Source organism: Camellia sinensis, chromosome 7 (genome assembly GCF_055761805.1).
Source record: "Camellia sinensis isolate YWXY chromosome 7, ASM5576180v1, whole genome shotgun sequence".
In the NCBI taxonomy this organism is placed as follows: Eukaryota; Viridiplantae; Streptophyta; class Magnoliopsida; order Ericales; family Theaceae; genus Camellia; species Camellia sinensis.
In genome coordinates, this window is record NC_138967.1 from 14,083,947 (window position 1) to 14,105,070 (window position 21,124).

The 21,124-nt window shown below is 35.5% G+C and overlaps 1 long non-coding RNA gene across 1 annotated transcript; it reads right to left on the minus strand.

The window, feature by feature from the left end:
* Positions 1–13,140: 13,140 nt before the first annotated feature.
* LOC114274470 (uncharacterized) lies at positions 13,141–17,835 on the minus strand. The gene is made up of 3 exons (XR_003633417.2): positions 17,717–17,835; positions 16,482–16,602; positions 13,141–13,384 (listed from the first exon to the last, which is right to left on the minus strand). It is a non-coding gene; the product is annotated as an uncharacterized LOC114274470 (long non-coding RNA).
* Between the last annotated feature and the right edge of the window lie 3,289 nt (positions 17,836–21,124).

The window sequence follows — 21,124 nt, forward strand, 5'->3', positions numbered from 1 at the left end:
GTGATGTCAGCAGAGCCGACTATCGTTAATGAAGTAAAGACAAGACAGATGGAGGATAACTTCCTCAAGAAAATAGCCGAGGAGATTCACACGAAGCCGAGACCAGGGTACACCATCGAAGACAGAGTACTCAGGTTTGAGGGAAGATTATGCGTGGCCGGCATTCCAGAGCTGAAGAAAAAGATTTTGCAGGAAGCTCATGGTTCCAAGTTTGCTGTCCATCCAGGGAACACCAAAATGTATCAAGATGTGAAGCAGACCTTCTGGTGGCCAAATATGAAGAGAGAAATAGCCGAATTCGTGTCCCAGTGTTTACATTGTCAGCAAGTGAAAGCCGAACATCAAAGACCAGCAGGACTTCTTCAACCTTTGCCGATTCCTGAGTGGAAATGGGAGCACATCTCCATGGATTTTGTGATCGGGTTGCCGAAGACACCAAAGGGTATGGATTCAATTTGGGTTGTTGTGGATAGGTTAACTAAGTCAGCACACTTTCTACCCGTTAAGACTACCTTCAACGCCAATCAACTTGCCTTGCTATATGTGAACGAGATTGTCAGACTTCATGGAGTGCCGATGTCAATTGTTTCAGACCGAGATCCTAAATTTGTTTCTAGATTTTGGCAGAGTCTACAGAGGGCTTTTGGAGCCGAGCTGAGATTTAGTACAGCCTTTCATCCCCAGACAGATGGGCAGACTGAGAGGACAATTCAGACGCTTGAAGATATGCTTAGACTTTGTGTATTGGAACTCCAAGGAAGTTGGGGAACACATCTACCCTTAGTGGAATTCGCTTACAATAACAGTTATCAAGCTAGCATTGGCATGGCGCCGTATGAAGCCTTGTACGGAAGGAAATGTAGATCGCCGACATGTTGGACCGAAGTCGGAGACAGAGCCCTGCTTGGTCCCGAATTGATTCAAATGACAACAGAGAAGATTAAACTTATCCAACAGAGGATTAGGGCTGCCCAAAGCCGACAAAAGAGCTACGCCGACCAGAGAAGGAATGAGTTAGAGTTCGAAGTTGGGAATCACGTATTCCTGAAAATCTCACCGATGAAAGGAGTTTCCAGATTTGGAAGGAAAGGTAAGTTAGCACCTCGCTATATTGGGCCATTTGAAATTCTTGAGAGAATTAATCCTGTTGCCTACAGACTTGCTTTGCCGCCAGATTTGAGCCAAGTCCACAATGTGTTTCATGTTTCGATGTTGAGGAAGTACATCCGAGATCCACTACATGTAATTGATCATTCCGAGATCACAGTTAATGAAGATTTGGGCTACGAGGAGAAGCCAATGAGGATTGTTGACCGACAAGTGAGGCAATTGAGGAACAGATCGATACCAATGGTAAAGGTCGAATGGAAGGAACATTATGGCACAGAAGCCACGTGGGAAAAGGAAGAGGATGTGAGAATCCGCTATCCAGAGCTGTTCATAGAGCAAGGTAATCTAAGTTTGGGGACCAAACTTCTTTAAGGGGGGTAGGATGTAACAACCCTCACCTTACGCTTGCCATACTTGCATACATTCTTGCATGGTCTTGCTGCTTATGTTAATTTAAAGGTTTTGTCTTGGCTTGATTTGCTTAAGTTGCTTGCACGATTTTGTTCCTTGCTTAGTGCGTGTGCGTAGCCGAGATCATATTGAGCTTAGTCCGCCTTTGACCCTTGTACTTAGAACCATCTTGAGGTCTTGTTCAACCCCATCTTCACCTCGGGCATTCTTTGCCGAGATGTTCCGCACTTGAACCTTGTCCGCAGGCAGGTATGGCCTAGGCCGAGATGTGGCGCACCCCGGCCAAGGTGTGGCACAGCTTAGTCAAGTGTCGTCCTCCCTAGCCGATGTTTTTCTATCCTGTTGCTGGATCCTTGTTTAGAGCCGATGTCATCTCTTTGCCGATGTGTCTTGCCCGAGCTTGCTGCATACGATTTGTCAGAGACTTGTCTTGTCTATCAATCACCTTTTTGGAGCTGAACCAACCCGATAATGCCACGTGTCCGAACTGTTTGTTAAGGCAGCCGACAGACCTTGAAACAAATCATTTCTTGTCTCAAATCTTTGTTTTAGAGAGAGAAGCTCTAGAAAGGAGGAAGAAGAGTTCTTGAGTGAGAGTTGTCTTCCAAGCTTGATCTTTGTGGCTTGAACCGTTAGATCCGAGTTTTGAGGTTAGAATCTTGATCTCCTTTGATTGTTCTTACTGAATACCTAGCTGCATTGCATGATCGGTTTTGTTTTGCATGTCATGCATCGTTTTGAAGTTGGTTTTAGAAAGAGAAAATGGTTTTTCATGTGTTCTTGAACAAAGTCTCATTTTGATCATAGAGTTTGGAACGAAAACCATGTTTTTGTGTTTGTTCTTGCATGACCTTCTTGAATGGGTACTTAGGTCCATATTTTGAACTCTTGGCATGAAAACTCAGATTTTTGTAACAAGTTGTGAACTTGCATCCATCTTTCAAATGATCATGTTCTTCATATTCTTCAAAGGAAAACCCAGGTCTTTCCTGACTTTGTTTAACGGGACCTCGGCTTAGCCCTGGACGGTACCCAGTGTGTTTTCGAGAAAACGGGAGCAGTGGTTAAGCTCCCAGCTTGTTTTGTTTTGTCTTTGACTTAGATCTGGCATGAATGCCGAGATCATTTGCATGTGTATAGAGCTTACTTTGAGAATGTGACTTGCCATGTGATTGTAGGTCCTTGATATTTGCTTTGAGTCTACACCTGAAGAACTAGGTGAGTGGTATTATTGATAAAGCTATGTTATACTTGTTTGATAAATCTTGTTGCCTTGTTTGACAAAGTATTTTGTTAGCATGAATAAATAGCTCTTGTTTTGATGTGCCAAGTATACTCCTTGTTTTGATGCCATCTTTGGAAAGGATACGGTCCTTGTTAAATCGGGCTACGGGCCTAATTAACACAAGCCCCTTGTGCTGGAGGACTCTAAACTTTCGCAGTACTAAGTATAAAAGGACACGGTCCTTGTTAAATCGGGCTACGGGCCTAAGTAACACAAGTCCCTTGTACTGGAGGACTCTAAACTTTCGCGGTACTAAGTGCACAAGTCCCTTGTATTGGAGGACTCTAAACTTTCGCAATACTCTTGACCAAACGATTACGGATCGTACAGCTTTTGATATTTGATGATGAATACGGTTCATCCCTTGTTTTGCCGATGTTATGATACTCGACTGATGAATACGGTTCATCCCTTGTTTCGCCAATGTTTTGATATTTGATGATGAATACGGTTCATCCCTTGTTTTGCCGATGTTATGATACTCGACTGATGAATACGGTTCATCCCTTGTTTCGCCAATGTTTTGATATTTGATGATGAATACGGTTCATCCCTTGTTTTGCCGATGTTATGATACTCGACTGATGAATACGGTTCATCCCTTGTTTCGCCAATGTTTTGATATTTGATGATGAATACGGTTCATCCCTTGTTTTGCCGATGTTATGATACTCGACTGATGAATACGGTTCATCCCTTGTTTCGCCAATGTTTTGATATTTGATGATGAATACGGTTCATCCCTTGTTCCGCCGATGTTATGATACTTGACTGATGAATACGGTTCATCCCTTGTTTCGCCAATGTTTTGATATTTGATGATGAATACGGTTCATCCCTTGTTTCGCCGATGTTATGATACTTGTATGATGGATACGGTTCATCCCTTGTTTCGCCTATGTCAGTAAACACCTTTGGGTACTTGTAATATTTGATCGATGAATACGGTTCATCCCTTGCCTTGCTAAGTTTGATGTGTTTCGTTTTGAAGGACTCCGGCTATATTCATGCAAAACCTTTATCTTTAGCACCATTCACTGAGTTTTGTACTCAACCCTCTATATATATGTAGGTGATGAGCAGGACGGCGGCGACGCCTAGATCGTTTGGATGCTTGTTTTGGATTCGTGCTTTGTCGGCTTTACTTTTGTATTTACGTCGGCGATGCCCTGTTTTGCATGTCGGCAAATCTTGAAAATCATGCTTCTTGACTTGTATTAGCTGCATTTTGTATAGGTCGGCTCGAGAAGCCTTTTGATCAAGATGTAACATGTATCTTTTTACCTTGTTGTATTTAAGTTGTAAAGTTAATTGGAATGTTTGGCATTGCTTTGAACTACGCACAGCTCTTATGGACCACTTGCATTTGATTTATTGCTTCCGCATTTGTGAGCCCCCTATATTCATACTCTGATTGTGTTAAGTTTTGAAAAGTTGGCCTTCGGTAATGACGGATTACTGGCCATCACGGCACCAAACTACTAGGGGCGGTTTGGGGTCGTGACACCAAATAACCCAACCTTCACCCACAGGCATTCCGGCAGTTATATCATATAAGCACATAGCCTCATGGTAAGCATGCTATTCATGGCAGTCACTCACACGCATGCAAGGATGCTAAAGCATAAAACTTACCGAGTACTCCAAGCCAAAACAGAAGCTAGGTTAGAAATCCATGCATGATCCTAACTATACAGAAATGCCTAATGCAACACATGCAAAAATGCAACTATAGAAGGCTCGGCTATTCTAAACATGGCATATGAAATGCTACAGCTAGCATGTATTCAACTTGGAATTGAAAATTCAATGCAGTTAGTATGATGCGCCGAGCCCGGTGCATGCAAGGCAGATGAATGAATGCAAACATGCTATCATACTGTATACTAATTGAAACATGCCCTAATCTAACCATCATAAGCGGGTAAATAAAAGGGAGAAAGACGTGGGGTTGGAAGACATACATCACACACATGCACACTTATTACAATTGTGCCCTCGCTCGGAGGGTCCGAATAAAATAATATACAGTCCCAAATAAATAGTACAGTCCAAATAATTACAAAATCCTAATTAATTAACAAATTAAACTAGGTAAGCTGTAAACTAGCATGCAAGCTAGGGACTGCTTCGATGCTGCTTCGAATGATGAATGATGCATGTCCGGGTTGCTTTGTGCAGAAATCCACTGCGATGCCCCAATTAGCCTCTGTTTGCCATTTTTCTTGGAATGCGTGCCAAGCTCCGGAAGGCTGCTGACTCTTGATTTGCTGTAACAGAGAGCAAGAAAGGGGCATGGCAAAGTATTTTCACATATGTATGCATGACTACCCTTTAGGGAGTGTAGTCTTCGATCCTCGTGCCACCAATCACGTATCTCGATGCATGATGGCCGGAGAGTCGAATTGCACGACTCAATATGAAATGAATGCACATATAAACACAACAAGACCTAAACTCCATCATGGATAATCCAGAGTGTCGGTGACTGGGAATTGAGACACGTTCCATCACTTGAAGTACGAAACGTCCCTCGTTTCCCGTGCTCGGGCTAACTCCTATCCCAAACACAATGCGATATGCATGACATGCATGAATGCAACTAATATACAACCTAGCATGCACAATGCTATGAGATGGCATACATGATGCACGAGGTAACATGTCATACACAATGCTCTAACATACAACCTAGCATACGCAATGCTATGAAATGAAATGGCATACACAATGCACAATGGACTTACACCAACATGAGTGGACCTCAGCCACACTCACATAGGAGGCCAATGCTATGAAAATGAGACACTCGAAATGCGTGCACACATGCACGCAAACCGAGGACCGACCCTAAGGCGCAAATGCCACTCTAACAAGACATGGCAAGGCATGGAATATGACATATAAGCATGCAAGTTTCAGCACTGAAATGCGATGCAAAGTGATCCCGAAACATGGAAACATGGCTTCCGATGCATGGAATGGGACCTGAAACATGAATTTAGGCACATGGAATGACCTATGGCTATGCAAAGTATGCATTATTTGAACATGAAGTGTGAAGACAGAATCAAGACAGTCCCAAAACAAGCATATTTACAGTTTTAAGCAAGGCCAAACAATGGACACAAATAGGACTAAACTAACATGCAAAAATGGCCCCGTAAGAGAGGTAATGAAGCAAGTAGCAGCTTCTGGCCCTAAATGGCCAAGAGCCCTTCAGTAAAGTTTAAGAGGGGCTCAAAATGAAGCACTTTACAGTTTAAAACAAGCCACGGATCTAAACACAAACAGGCCTAAAACATTGTGCAAGAAATGGGCCAAAAAGGAGACAAAGAAGCAAGTGATGGTTGCTGGCCTCAAACAGAGGAGGGCCCTTCAACAAATTTGAAGAGAGGCCAAAAACATGGTATTTTACAGTTAGTGACCAAACCTAAAACAGTGCACATGCAAGCTTAAAATACTATGCAAAATAAGGCCTAAAAAGAGGTTTAAACACAAAGAGTAAAAAGGGAGCTTCAAACAGAAAAAGTCCCTTGATCAAACATGAAGAGGAGATCAAAATAAGGCTATTTACAGTTTGGACCAGAGCCCAAAAATGCAAGCACAAGGGGCTAACAAAACATGCAAAAATAAGGTCAAAAGAGGGATAAAGAGGCAAGTGACAAAAGGAAGCCTCAAACAATGAAGAGCCCTTCAACAATGTTGAAGAAGGGCTCAAAATAAGCCACTTTACAGTTTATAACCAAGCTCAAAACAGTTTAAAAATAGGCCTAAAATACTATGCAAGAAATAGGCATACAAGAGAGGTAAAGAAGCAAGTGTAAAAAGGAAGCCTCAAACAGGGAGAGGCCCTTAAAAAACATGAAAAGGAGCTCAAAATAATGCTATTTTCAGTTAGGGTCGGAGCCCAAATATGCAAGCAAGAGGAGCTAATATATTGAGCAAAAATAGGCAAGAAAGAGGGAGAAGGAGACTTACCCTTGTAGCCTATGTCTTCAACAACTCTTGGACCAAGTTTGGGAGCCCTTGACCTCTGGAAATGGCCTTGAAGCTGCTGGAATGGATTGTGGATTGGTTGGCTTGGAGATGGTGTAGAAATGGTGTAGAAATGATGTAGGACTTGAGGGGTTTTGAGGGTTGGAGTGTAGAGAGAGAGAGATATAATGCAAGAGCCTTAAGGAAAAACTTTCTAACCTCTGAAATGCAGCTGGAGCTTCTGGTTTTGTAGACAAAGGAGTGGAAAAATGGGGGGGGGGGGAAATGGGGGGGAAAAACAATTCAAATTTCCCCCCAAAAGGTTGACCCTCGGGCATAGGACCTAGGAGAAAACAAATTGCACATCTAGAACACACTTGGGGAGGGGGTCATGGCCGGCCAGCTCAAAAGGGAAAAAAAGTTCATCCAACTAGGTAAGTGGCCGGCCTGCTACATTTTCTGGCCGGCCTGCTACTTTTCAGAACAAAAAAAAGGTTCTACCGAAAAGAAAGGTGGCCGGCCGGTGATTGGGAAGTCCAATGGTGGCCATTCAAGTGTCCAAATTGAAGCCCCGGAAGTTATCTTTCCAATGGCGCAAAATTTGAATTAAAATTCCTCTTGTGGAAAAAGTTATGTTAGTTTCCGTGAAGCCGCGCAGATTCGGTCCTACCCGGATCCATGCCAAACTTCTCCCAACCTTGTTTTCTTCTCTCCTCTCCTCTTTTCTTCAACTCCAAACCCCTAAACAAGGTGATTTGAAATATTTTTCAAAAGAGTTCATCTCTCCTTCATTCATTTCCACTTTGTCCTCGCTCAGTTTACCGAAAAGCGCGACATTTAACAAAATGCGAGCGTCGGGACATCATAGAAACTTTATTTAAAAAACGTTTTTGAAAGAGAGGGTTTCAAGGTCTAAAATCTTTTGATCAAGATTGTTTTGTTCCAAAAAAGGGGTATGAAGTTGAGATTTGACTCTCTCTCCTTGCCGAAGAAATTGAACCTTTGCCCTGCACATCTTTCAAAACCATCAGTCGCGTCCAAGTCTTAAAGGCGGTCAAAAATGGGGTGTCTACAGTAGTTCAATAAAAAACCAAATTAAAAACAATTCACTAAAAGCAAAAAAAAAAAAAAGGTTATCAAATAAAAAGGGTTAACTTTTTAATGTTCCCTTTTCCTTTCAATCAACAAATTCCCTTCAAATCCTAAATCCAAATACAGCCTAAGAGAGATGGAAAAAAAAAAAAAAAAAAGACCTATCATATTACAAAATTAAATTGTAACAAAAACTTTGTAAAAATTTGGAAAAAAAAAAAAAAAGAATCGTTATTCAGACCCAGAAGTTAGACTTATTTTATAGGTCCAGTGACATGTTAAGAAGAGGACTGGTTGATAATTAAATAATATCTAATTATCAACCAATCATCTTTTTAACACATCATTGGGTCTATAAAATAGGTATAAAAAATGAACTTGTATATCATTATTAAAAAAAAAAAGACATAAGTATTCACATAATTCATCAGACATTCCAAAAAAAAAAAGTATTCCCTAGAAATTGAACAGCTATATACCAGATACATAACTATACACACTATATTAGACTTCTTTCTAAACCAAACATTAAAAGCTTAATGTGTAATCTAATTATTGAAAATTCGAAAACCAAACATGAAAATTCTAGGGCATTAAAGAAATCTAAGAGAGTTCATTCGTTAATCCAGAACATTCATTAACCCACTGCAATTCGAAAAAGAAAGCAAGGAACTAATAAAGAATTGCAAGGGAGAGACTTCCTAACGTGAGTATCTGCTTGAGAAGCAAAATTACAGGAATCAGAGATAGAAGGATAAGAAGAAAAACATAATTAGTAAGAGCACTCCTCAACACTAAAAATGTACACGAATATATTTTCATATTTGACGAATAAGAATAATGATCGTTAATGATTAATGAAAACCTCAACCCATTTGATTAAGATGAAATAAAAATGATTGTTGACACGAAATATAACTGTAAGAAGGCAGAATGAGGTTTAATAATTGCCATAAAAAACAATTAATTGACACAGAATTACCTACTTTAAAAAGTGTTTTTTTTAAAAAAAAAATTCCAAAATTAATATTTAAAAAGCTAAATTTTTAGAGAGAGAGAGAAGCGTAAACATTTTAAAATAGCAGTTCAATTAAAAAATTCAAATTAAAAACAGTTCACTAAAAGCAAAAAAAAAAAGGGTCATCAAATAAAAAAGAGTTAACTTTTTAATGTTTCATTTTCCTTTCAATCAACAAATTCCCTTCAAATCCTAAATCCAAATACAACCTAAGCGAGATGGAAAAAAAGAAAAAAGAAAAAGAAAGACCTATCATATTACAAAATTAAACTGTAACAAAATCTTTGTAATAAAAAATAAATAAATAAATAATAGTTATTCAGGTCCAAAAGTTAGACCTACTTTAATGAATCAAGAATCAACCAAAAGTTATTCAGGCCCAAAAGTTAGACCTATTTTAATAAATAAAGAATAGTTATTCAGGCCCAGTGATATGTCAAGAATCAATCAATCATCTTCTTGACACATCACTGGGTCTATAAAGTGGGTATAAAAAATGAACTTGTATATCATTATTAAACAAAAAAAGAGACATAAGCATTCACATAATTCATCATACATTTCAACTATTTAAAAAAAAAAACATAAGTATTCTCTAGAAATTTAACAGTTATATACCACGATACATAACTATACACACTATATTAGACTTCTTTCTAAACCAAACATTATTTTCATCGCGCCTTCAGGCACGGGCATACCCTAGTACACACTATATTAGACTTCTTTCTAAACCAAACATTAAAAGCTTAATGCTTAATCTAATTATTGAAAATTCCAAGACCAGACATGAAAATTCGAAAGTATTAAAGAAACCTGAGAGAGTTCATTCATTAATTCAGAACATTCATTAACCCACTGCAATTCGAAAAAGAAAGCGAGGAACTAATAAAGAATTGCAAGGGAGAGACTTCCTAACCTGAGTATCTACTTGAGAAACAAAATTAAGGAAATCTAAGATAGAAGGATAAAAAGAAAAACACAATTAGTAAGAGCACTCCTTAACACAAAAAGTGTACATGAATCTATTTTCATGTTTGACGAATAAGAATATGACCATTGATGATTAATGAGAACCTCAACCCATTTGATTAAGATGAAATAAAAATAATTGCTGACATGAAATATAATTGTTAGAATGCAGAATGAGGTTTAGTAATTGCCATAAAGAAAAATTAATCGACACTGAATTAACAACCTCATAACATATTTTAGTTAACAACCTATTTTAAGAAGTTCATCATTGCATGAATATCACAGATGGGGAAATTGAACTACTACAGGATAGAAGATAAATTATAATTTTTTAATGTCTTTAATATACATTAAAAAGCATAGAAGAAAAATTAAATATTGTCACAGAAATCTTCATAATTTTTCTCTATTGGCCAAAATGTAGAACTATTGCAATAAATGATTTTGTAGTTGATTCTATATAGTAATTTTGCATTGACAACAGTTAAATTCTTATGGATTGTATTACCCACTTTTCGTACTAACAACTAATATATACTACACAAAAAAAGGCAAAATAAAATTTTAACAAAACTTCAATATAGAAATTTAATTACAAATTTTGCATTTTAAAATGTGAAAAAAGAAGAAGAGTAAAAGGCTACAATAAAAATTTATAAAAAGTCTCACCACACTGTAACTGGATAAGTATAAATATATTTTGCCTTATCTATACAATTACAAATGCCTTTTTCAATACTCATAAAAATTATACTACACAGTAGCTTATTTACTCCAATGAGTTACACGACACAGTAGCTTATTTAATCACAAATATATTTACTTCACCCATTTTTCCATATTGTCCATTCAAAAGTTATATTTATTTATTTTTAATTATATGTTTTATAAGCAGTGAAATAGTGAAGAAAGTTAAAACTTTCAATTTCCTTTTCCTTGTTTTTCTTAGATACCAAACAACAATGCATAAGATTCAAACTTCCTTTTCCTCTCTCTCTTTCAACAATCAACAACCAAACTAAGAGAGAGAGAGAGAGAGAGAGAGAGAGAGAATCCAAAAAAAAATAAAGTGGGCATGAAAAATGATCTTGTATGTCATTATTAAAAAAAGAAGAAGTAAGTATTCACATAATTCATCATACATTCCTATTATTTAAATAAAAAAAAAGACACATAAGTATTCTCTGGAAATTGAACAGCTATATACCAAGATACATAACTATACACACTATATTAGATTTTTTTTTTTTTAAACCAAACATTAAAAGCTTAATGTTTAATATAATTATTGGAAATTCCAAGACCAAACACGAAAATTCCAAAGCATTAAAGAAATCTGAGAGAGTTCATTAATTAACCTACTACAATTCAAGAAAGAAAGTATGGAACTAATAAAGAATTGCAAGGGAAAGACCTCCCAACCTAAGTATCTGCTTGAGAATCAAAACTAAAGAAATATGAGACAAAAGGGTAAAAAAAAAAAAAAAACAATTAGTAAGAGCACTCCTCAACACTAAAAATGTATACAAATCTATTTTTATGTTTGATGAGTAAGAATATGACCATTGATGATTAATGAGAACCTCAACCCATTTGATTAAGATGAAATAAAAATGATTGTTGACATGAAATATAACTGTAAGAAAGCTGAATGAGATTTAGTAATTGTCATAAAGAAAAATTAATTGACACAGAATGAACAACCTTATAACATATTTTAGTTAACAACCTACTTTAAGAAGTTCGTATGTGCATGAATATCACAGATGGAGAAATTGAACTACTACAGGATTGAAGGCAAATTATAATTTTTTTATGTCTTCAATATACATTAAAAATGATAGAAGAAAATTTGAATACTATCATAGAAATCTTCATCATTTTTCTCTATTGGCCAAAATATAGAACTATTGCAATACATGATTTTGCAGTTAATTCTATATAGTAATTTTGCATTGACAACAGTTAAATTCTTATGGATTGTATTGCCCACTTTTTGTACTAACAACTAATGTATACCACACCAAAAACAAAAAAAAAAAGTAAATTATAAAAAAATATAAATTATACTACTTATGAATAAAATTTTAGCAAAACTTCAATATAGAAATTTAATTACTAATTTTGCATTTTAAAATGTGAAAAAAAATAAGTAAAAAACTACAATAAAAATTTATAAAAAGTTACAAAAATATCTTTTGTCTTATCTATATAATTACAAATGCCTTTTTCAATACTCATAAAAATTATGCTACACAGTAGCTTATTTACTCCCATGAGTACTACACAGTAGCTTATTTAATCAAAAATATCTTTCATTAACCAATTTTTCCATACTTTCCATTCAAAAGTTCTATTTATTTATTTATTTATTTTTAATTATATGTTTTATAAGCAATGAAACGGTGAAGAAAGTTAAAACTTTCAATTTCCTTTTCCTTTTCCTTCCTTTTTCTCACATACCAAACAACAATGCATAAGATTCAAACTTCATTTTCCTCTTTCTCTCAACAATCAACTGCCAAACTTAAGAGAGAGAGAGAGAGAGAGAGAGAGAGAGAGAGAGAGAGAGAGTCTAAAAAAACAGATATCGAAGTACTAACCAGAGCGTCAAGAAACAATCTGCAAGTAAGAACAAAACACAATAAAAAATCAAACAAAAAATTGAAAAGAGCAAAAATAAAAAAATCACAAAAATAAAAAATTCTGACAACCCATATTTGGTGAGTAAAAATATGACTATTGATAATTAAATAAAGTCTCAACCCCTTTAACTAAGATGAAATAAAAATGATTCTTAATTTGAAATCCATTTTTCCTTAACCCCCATTTGATAGAGAGAGAAAAGTGGGCGTTGAAACCCAATCGATTATTAAACAAAAAAACACAATACAGAATTTCATTTTGTATTTTGAGACATTTGATAAAAATTGTAAAATGTTCAACATTTTTGTTTTTGCTATTAAAGCTCATCCTCAACAGCAGCATTTAATAGATTATAGGAATTATTATCACCAAAAACAGGGTGCAAAATAAAATGGGCTTTGGATAATGCAACAAAATAAAACAGGGTGCAAACAGCCCTATAATCCATCATATTTTTAACCCATTTCAATATTTACAAAAATAGAAAGACACCCTATAATGTTTCAATTTCAGTGTGGTCCGAATATAATTGTCATTGGTAGGGTTTAATGAGATTTTTTGTAACGCCCTCAAAATAATAACATTAACGCATTAATATAGACATGCATCGATATACAAAGCTTCACATTCTTCTATTCATCAAAGTACTTCATTACAAAAGTATTACATGTTAACAACAAAACCAAATGCCCTACGGGCTTACAACTTTCCAAGTTAACACTTGGTTACAAAAGAGAGTACTAACTCAATTACATATTAAGCCCTTGGCTTGAATCTACATGTAATACATCAAAAGAAATAAGACAACAAAAGTGTGTCCGCCTTTAGCCTCCCAAGCTAAGTCCTTGGAGGTGGCATGCTACCTGTACCTGAAAATGATATTCCCATATAGGGTGAGCCACAGCCCAGTAGAAATACACTAAACCAAATATGAACCATGACTAAAAGATTAGTAGTTGATAGATGGCCAACACTGATACTTTCTCTTATCACACTTTACGGTTTCATGACATACAAGTCCATATTACAATTTATTTTCCAATTCCTTTAAATTCTCAATTTACAACCATGGCTCAGAACCTGGCCAAACAACTCACATGAGGCAATAACTCATATCAAGCACTTTCCCATTTCGAAATAGATAAGCATACTAGCTATATCACACATCAACAGATAAGCATACAAGCTATATCATCACTTCCACAGATATGCATAAAAGCACTATCACACTTCCAATGACAAGCATATGAGCTCTGTCAACACATTATTAGACAAGCATATGAGCTCTATCTATGGAGTCCATCCCCTATCTCCTCCCAACAACATCCGGTTTAGAGATCCATCCCCTATCTTCCCCTAAACCGTGGAGTACATCCCCTATCTCCTCCAACACAACACAATGCATATAAACAATAATTATACACATCATCACACAATACATAAATTTAATGTATTCTTTCAACCGTCATGCTCAATGACCCATTCCAGTGATTAGTTTCAGTTTGCCTAATCATCATGCATTGTCTACAACAATCAAGACTATCCTCCACCGATAGCCCAAAGCAGTTATTTCTATACAGAAAATAAATGCAACAATGGATATATAATCAACATTTCAACTAGGTGAGCGATAAATAATCCAACTACACCCTTTCATCCCATACCTTTCCAAGTCAATTCCTCATTTCTCATAATCAATTGTGCAAATTAATTAACCAATGTAATTAGGGCATTTTCCATAATTAACATTCAACCCTTAGGTTCCATTTTCATTAATGTTTTAACATTAATTTCACTTTTCCATGCCAAACATGCATCTAGGTTTTTATATTGCTAAAACCCCAACTTTTGTAAAAATTACACCAAGGCCCCCAAACTTTCACAAAATCACCAAACCAAACCCAACATCTCAAAATACTAAAATTTAAAGACAAAGCTCGTAAAGAGGAGTAGGATATCCCTACCTCGAAGTTAGAGCTCGGATGGAGAAGAGACCAAAACCAAAGTGCTCCAAAGATCAAGATTCTCGGATCAAAATGACGCCCTCGACAATCAACACAACTTTTACAAAGACCGAAGAGAAGGAGGACACTCTAACTAGATCAAACCCTAGAGAGAAGGGAGTTTCTAGAGAGAGAGGCTCTCAAAAAAAATGGTTTTAGAAAAAGTAGGAGAGAGAAAGAAAAGCAAAAAGTGATTTAAAATCACCCAACGGATAACTCATATACGTATAACCCGCTCGAGCGGAGAACACAACGCTCGAGCGTCAAGAACAAAAATCTGAACACGCTCGAGCGCAATAAGTCCCGCTCGAGCGCCAAGACACAAGAATAAAGCACTTCTGCTCGAGCGCGAAAACCAGTTCGCTCGAGTGTAGATTTCCACCTCTCAGAACTTATACCCAAAAAGTACTACCCGCTCGAGCGCCACCAAACCCGCTCGAGCTCCACCGCTCGAGCGTAAACAAACCCGCTCGAGCGTAAAAATCACATCTGCAGAAGTTTTTCAGGAACACGAAATACTGGAGGTGTGCAATCCCCGCTTGAGCGCAAGAAGACCCGCTCGAGCGAATCGCCTAAAAACTGGACAACAAGGAATTGAAACTAAGGCCTAACCAACCTGTAACAACCCTGCTCAAAACATCCTAAAACTCAATCAAGGGGAATTAAAGGACATCAACAAGATAGATACCACTACTAACTTCACGGAACCGAGTCCAGAACACAACAGAACAGTAAAGGGACAACCGGGATCGCTATATTTTTGCTTCAAAATTTTCTTTTAAAGAGAGTCTCAACCCATAAGATGAAATAAAAATGATTCTGCACATGAAATCCATTTTTCCTTAACCCCCATTTGATAGAGAGAAGTGGGTGTTGACACCCAATTGATTATTAAAGAAAAAAAACACAATACAGAATTTTATTTTGTATTTTGAGACATTTGAGACATTTGATAAAATTTTAAAAATTCTGACAAACTGTCATTTTTTCAACTCATATTTGGTGAGTAAAAATATGACTATTGATAATTATGACAATTGATAATTGTAGAGAGTCTCAACCCATTTAACTAAGATGAAATAAAAATGATTCTTAATTTGAAATCCATTTTTACTTAACCCCCATTTGATAGAGAGAGAGAAGTGGGTGTTGAAACCCATTGATTGTTACAGAAAAAAACACAATACAGAATTTCAATATTTCGGTTCCCTAGACCCCTTTGTATACTATGGCCCATGTGGCTGTTTAATATTGCAATCCCTAGGACTCCAAAGCATTCTGGTAATTTTGAATTTTATTGGACAAACATTCATTTATTTTAATCTAATTCTTGACCTCAAATAAGTCTAAAAGTCACTAAACCATACTAATAATATTTCTATAATTTATATGAAAGAAGTTCTCTTCTTTCTAAAACATTTTGAAGTATTTAAATAGAACGCAAGAGTGTGAGTCTTTGTGTAGTGTACTCACCTTCATCGTGATATAGTATACTCACCTTCAAAAATAAAAAGACGTTCAAGTCTCACCCCTTACTTATCTAATTTTTATTTTTTCTAAATAGAAAAATGAGGGACATGTGGCATAAATAGAAGGCTTGGATACCAAGTCCTGCCTTCACTTAGTATAGATAAATTCACCTTTCATACCACAAAAAACCAAAATACATAATTTTTATAAATCATCTAATTAGACATCATCACAATAATTTTAAATTTTTCTTTAAAAAAAATTTAAAAAAAAACACCACTTGGACATCCACTATATCATTTGTAGTGGATTGCAATGTTAAACTGCCAATTTTAGACATTTGAGAAAAAAACACAATACAAAATAGGTGGAAACAATCAATAACATAGTTCATGAAGGAACCATGTAATATGTGGAAACCATATAATGCATGCAAGGACCTAAGAAACAATAATTAACATTTGATTATCTATAAATTTGGCAATTCACATACTCTCAGATGAGTCTCAGATATTTGCTTTGAAGAGAGCCAAAGTTAGTGGCTGAAGAGAACCAAGTTTGTGTTTGCACCATAGTTCATGAAGGAACCGTGTAATATGTGGAAACCATATAATCTGATAGAAAAGGAAAACAGCCCTATAATGTTAATGTTAATGTTAATGTTAAAGGAAAACAGCCCTATAATGTAATATATGAAAACAACCATATAATCTGATAGAAAAGGAAAACAGCCCTAGACAATGAATTAAGAAAAGGAAAACAGCCCTATAATGCAAACAGAATGCTAATGTTAATGTTTCAATCCCAAAATAGAAACCCATGTGATCAGCACCCATTTACTCATAGAAATCTTATTCAATACTTTTCTGAAACCCACCAATATGAAACCCACCAATATGAACCTAAAATCGAAACTGAAATATAAACCCATTTCAAAATACAAAACCAAAATACAATTTTATAGAAATCAAAACCAAAAATCAAAATAGAAAACCCATCATAATCATAGGTTAGTTGATAAAACCCATCAATGAAATAGAAATATATAAACCTATCATACAAAATTTTCAACCCATCATATATAATCGAAACATGGGAAAATGGAACCGAAATAGAAACTCATATAAAATTTTGGAGATTGAAAGAGCAGAGAAGAAAAATTGCTGGAGCAGTCCGAATGAACAATTCGAAATAGAAAATCCATCAATGAAAATCCATTTCGAAATCAAAATCCATTTCTAAGAACCCATCAATGAAATCAAAATCCATCAATATTTACAGAAATAGAAACCCATTTCATAGGTTAGAAGAGTGAAAGAGCAGAGAAGAAAAATGGAGATTGCTAAGAAGAGAGAGAGAGCTTTTGCTGGAGATTGCTAAAACCAGTGAGAAAAATGGAGAGTTGAATCTAAAACAAACAAATCAGAAGAGAGCTTTTGCTTCAGTACTTTGGGAAAGAGAGACAAAGTGAAGAGACACATCTTGGAGGGAAAAAGCCAAAACAAACAAATCAAAATTTTTTGCTTTAGAATTTTGATAATATAATCTCAACCCTCAGAATTTTTTGCAGAGACAGAGTAAGTAAATTTTTTGCTTCAGAATTGTTTTTTTTTTTTTTGCTTCAGAAAAAAACAAACTGAAGGTAAAAAAAATTTGAGCCATTGTTTAGCAGAAGAGAGAAGATGGGATGATAAAAAAAAAAAAACAGAGGAGAGAAGAGTGCCTTACCTGGTGATGGTGGAGAAGACAGCTTTCGATTGAGCTGTGTTCTTCCTTCTTCAAAGCTTTGTGGAGAGGAGAGCTTTCTTCAGAGCTTTCGATTGATACATATGATGCAAAGAGTGCCTTACCTGGTAAGTGTAGTGGGTTGGTGAGAGTTGATAGGTAAACAAATCTGAGCCATTGAATTTTAGTCATTGATGAATCTAGATCATTGAAACTCTTTTCAATCTCAGCCATTGTTTTTAAATTGAACAAATCTAAACCATTAAAGATAGTTTGTGAGAGAGATATTTTTACAAATAAATCTGAGCCATTGCTTTCCAAATTAGATAGATCTGAACCATTAATTTGAGAGACATTTTCAAATGAACCCTTCCATTGTTATATAGATTTTCAAAAACCGTTCTGTCTTATTATATAAATTTTTTTATTTTTTAATTAATCTTTTACCAATTGATTTTTTTTTTATAGTTTTTTTGAAGGAAAAAAAAAATTGTCATGGCCCTATTTAGGAAGAGGGTTGGAAGCTAAAATAGTTAATAAAGACAATAAGTTAAAATAGCAAATAAGACAAACTATCACATTCAAACGATACCAATTGAAAATACCATATAAATGAAAAATGGGAAAAGCAATTGCAAAATTAGTGAAGTGCAAGTGAGTTAATTCTAAAAGGTTATGCTCTATGCCCTAACTTGCTATCCAATAAGATGATGAAAATGAAAACTAGATGTTGATGTAGGTGTCCTCATTCTCACACCTCCAAAATCCATAATTCTCATCCTAAGGTGTCCTAATAAATGATAACAAAAAACTCTTCCAAAATAGAAAAATCAGAGAAATATAAGTAGATCCTAAAGAATCATACTCGTTGATATTTCATATTTTGTCTAGTTCCTCATATGACTTACATGGCCTTATTTCTTGGGAATGGAACTGTTAGGTTCGACGAGATTCACTCTCAACATATTGAGATGATCAGAATCGTTTATTATTTTGTAAGATTTATTGAGTAGATTATTTATACAATAAATCAAATTGATTGGACATAATAGCCACATATCTAATCACATCTTCAAAAATTAAAAGGTTTATTCACAAGATCACATTTATTATTTACTTTTTTAAAGATGTTTTTATTATGTGGCATTCGATATTCAATCAATCTATTTTTTCTACATGAATAATTTGTTTGACATGTCCTGCATTTTGAACAGTTCAGATCATCTTAATGGGTCCATTCAAACCCAAACAAAGTTCACACTAGAGGGCGCAACATGCATTCATTCAGTTGTTTCTCAATCATAGATAATGAATAATGATATACAAACAAAATATTTATACAAAATTTTGATAAAACATGATGGGGTTGTTTCTATGCGTTCCATTTCAAACCAAAACCCCACCATTATGACTCGTAATTTCTCAAATGTCACTGACACATCATTTTCACATCATTTTGGATGAGTATTTTGTACAAAATTTTGTTTGTAAATTATTTTCCATAGATAACATAATGTGGGTTTTTGGGAAGTGGGTTTTTATGTAGGTTTTTTTAGTTGTAGGATATTATTAGAAAAAAAAAAAAAAATTTGTGTTTGGGAAGATAGTTGGGTTTTTTTGTGGTTGGATGTGATGTTTGTGAGAGAAAAAGTGAAATGATTATGGGGTTTGATGTGATATTTTGTTTGGATTTGTTTTTTTTGTTTTTGGTTTTGTAGAACTTTTGTCTTGTAGTGAAAAAAAACAAAAACAAAAAAAACCTAAAAACTAAGTTCCCAAACACACTCAATAGATCCTGAAACTATAGCATATTCCTCAATTGGTAATCACAAACTCAATTTGAGGGCTTTCTTATAAATGCACATATTGTTTGTTCGTTTGTTTGTTTATTTGTTTTTTTTTTTTTTTGAAGGGTCACATGAAAACAAAAACAATTAGTGGATGCAATTGAATTTGGATAACGTGGCTCAATCCTCCAATTCCATGCACGCTATGTAAGCAACTCTAGCTCTCAACCTCTCTCCTTTTAATTATATTTCTTAAAAAATCTTAAGGGACAAACCTATATAATATAATTTGATAATATTAATGACAAACACTACTATATCTACAATAAGGTTTTTGGTTTTTCAAACTTGAGGGTGGGGGGAGGTTTGATGCATGGACACAAGATTTTTACTTTAGGGGCAGCAAATGATAATAAGGGGACGTGTATTAAATTTCTCAAAAAATCTTACAGACAAGACAAGCCTACGTAATTTGATAATATTAATGATGCATACTACTATAATAAAGTTACTTATTTATCAAGACTAAATGCAATAACAAGCCTAGTTTTTTAAGGAGTTACTATGGGATGCTCATTGAAAAGCTTGAGCTTGATCTATTTTTTGCAGTTGTAGGAGGGGTCCTAATTACATAATTGTCATAACAAAATGTGTTTTTTGTGCAGTTGAGAGACCTAGAGATGGAGAAAAGGGACCCAAGAACAGTCGTGGAGATTATACTGGGAGGTGGAGCCGGTATTCATCTTTTCCCTCTCACTAAAAGCAGTGCCAAGCCTACTGTAGGTCTTCTTTTTCAATCTCCCAACAACCTTTCCCCCCACTAACCCCAGCTGCATTCACAAAGGTCATTGTGCTTCATCTATATTCGTGCTTATTGCCTACTCATTATATCTCCTATTCTCTACTTTTAGGTCCCTATTGGAGGATCATACCATTTGATTGATGTGCCAATGAGCAATTGCATTAATAGGGGAATCAACAAAGTCTACATTCTCACTCAGTTCAATTCCGCATCGCTCAATAGGCATTTGACACACGCCTACTACAACCTTGGAGCTGGTGTCACTTTTGGAGATGGCTATGTCGAGGTATGTTATTTCTAGTCAACGTCACAATTTTATATAGAACATGTTGTATGATGATCTTTTGTAAGTTGATATGTGATTGATTGGTTAAATTGAAAATTGTTCTATTCTGTGACATGTGACAGGCTCTGGCAGCGACTCAAACTCCGGGTAAGGAGGGTAAAAGGTGATTCCAAGGTACAACTGACGCAGTGAGGCAGTTTCATTGGCTTTTTGAGGTACAGAGTAACACTTCTAGCTGCACTGGCTAAGTGTTTCTATTCCAGTTTCAATTGGAATATGATTTCCATCATGTAGGATGAAAGAAGCAAAGACATTGAAGATGTGGTCATTTTATCTGGAGATCACTTGTATAGAATGGACTATATGGACTTTGTTCAAGTAAGCCACTAAATTTTATTTTTCCTATACCAAGCTTTGTGATTTGACATTGTTCGTGCATTCAAACACTTATTTCTGACACGAAGACTTGAATTCTTCATTTCAGAATCATCGTCAAAGCGGTGTTGATATCAGTCTTTCTTGTCTGCTTATGGATT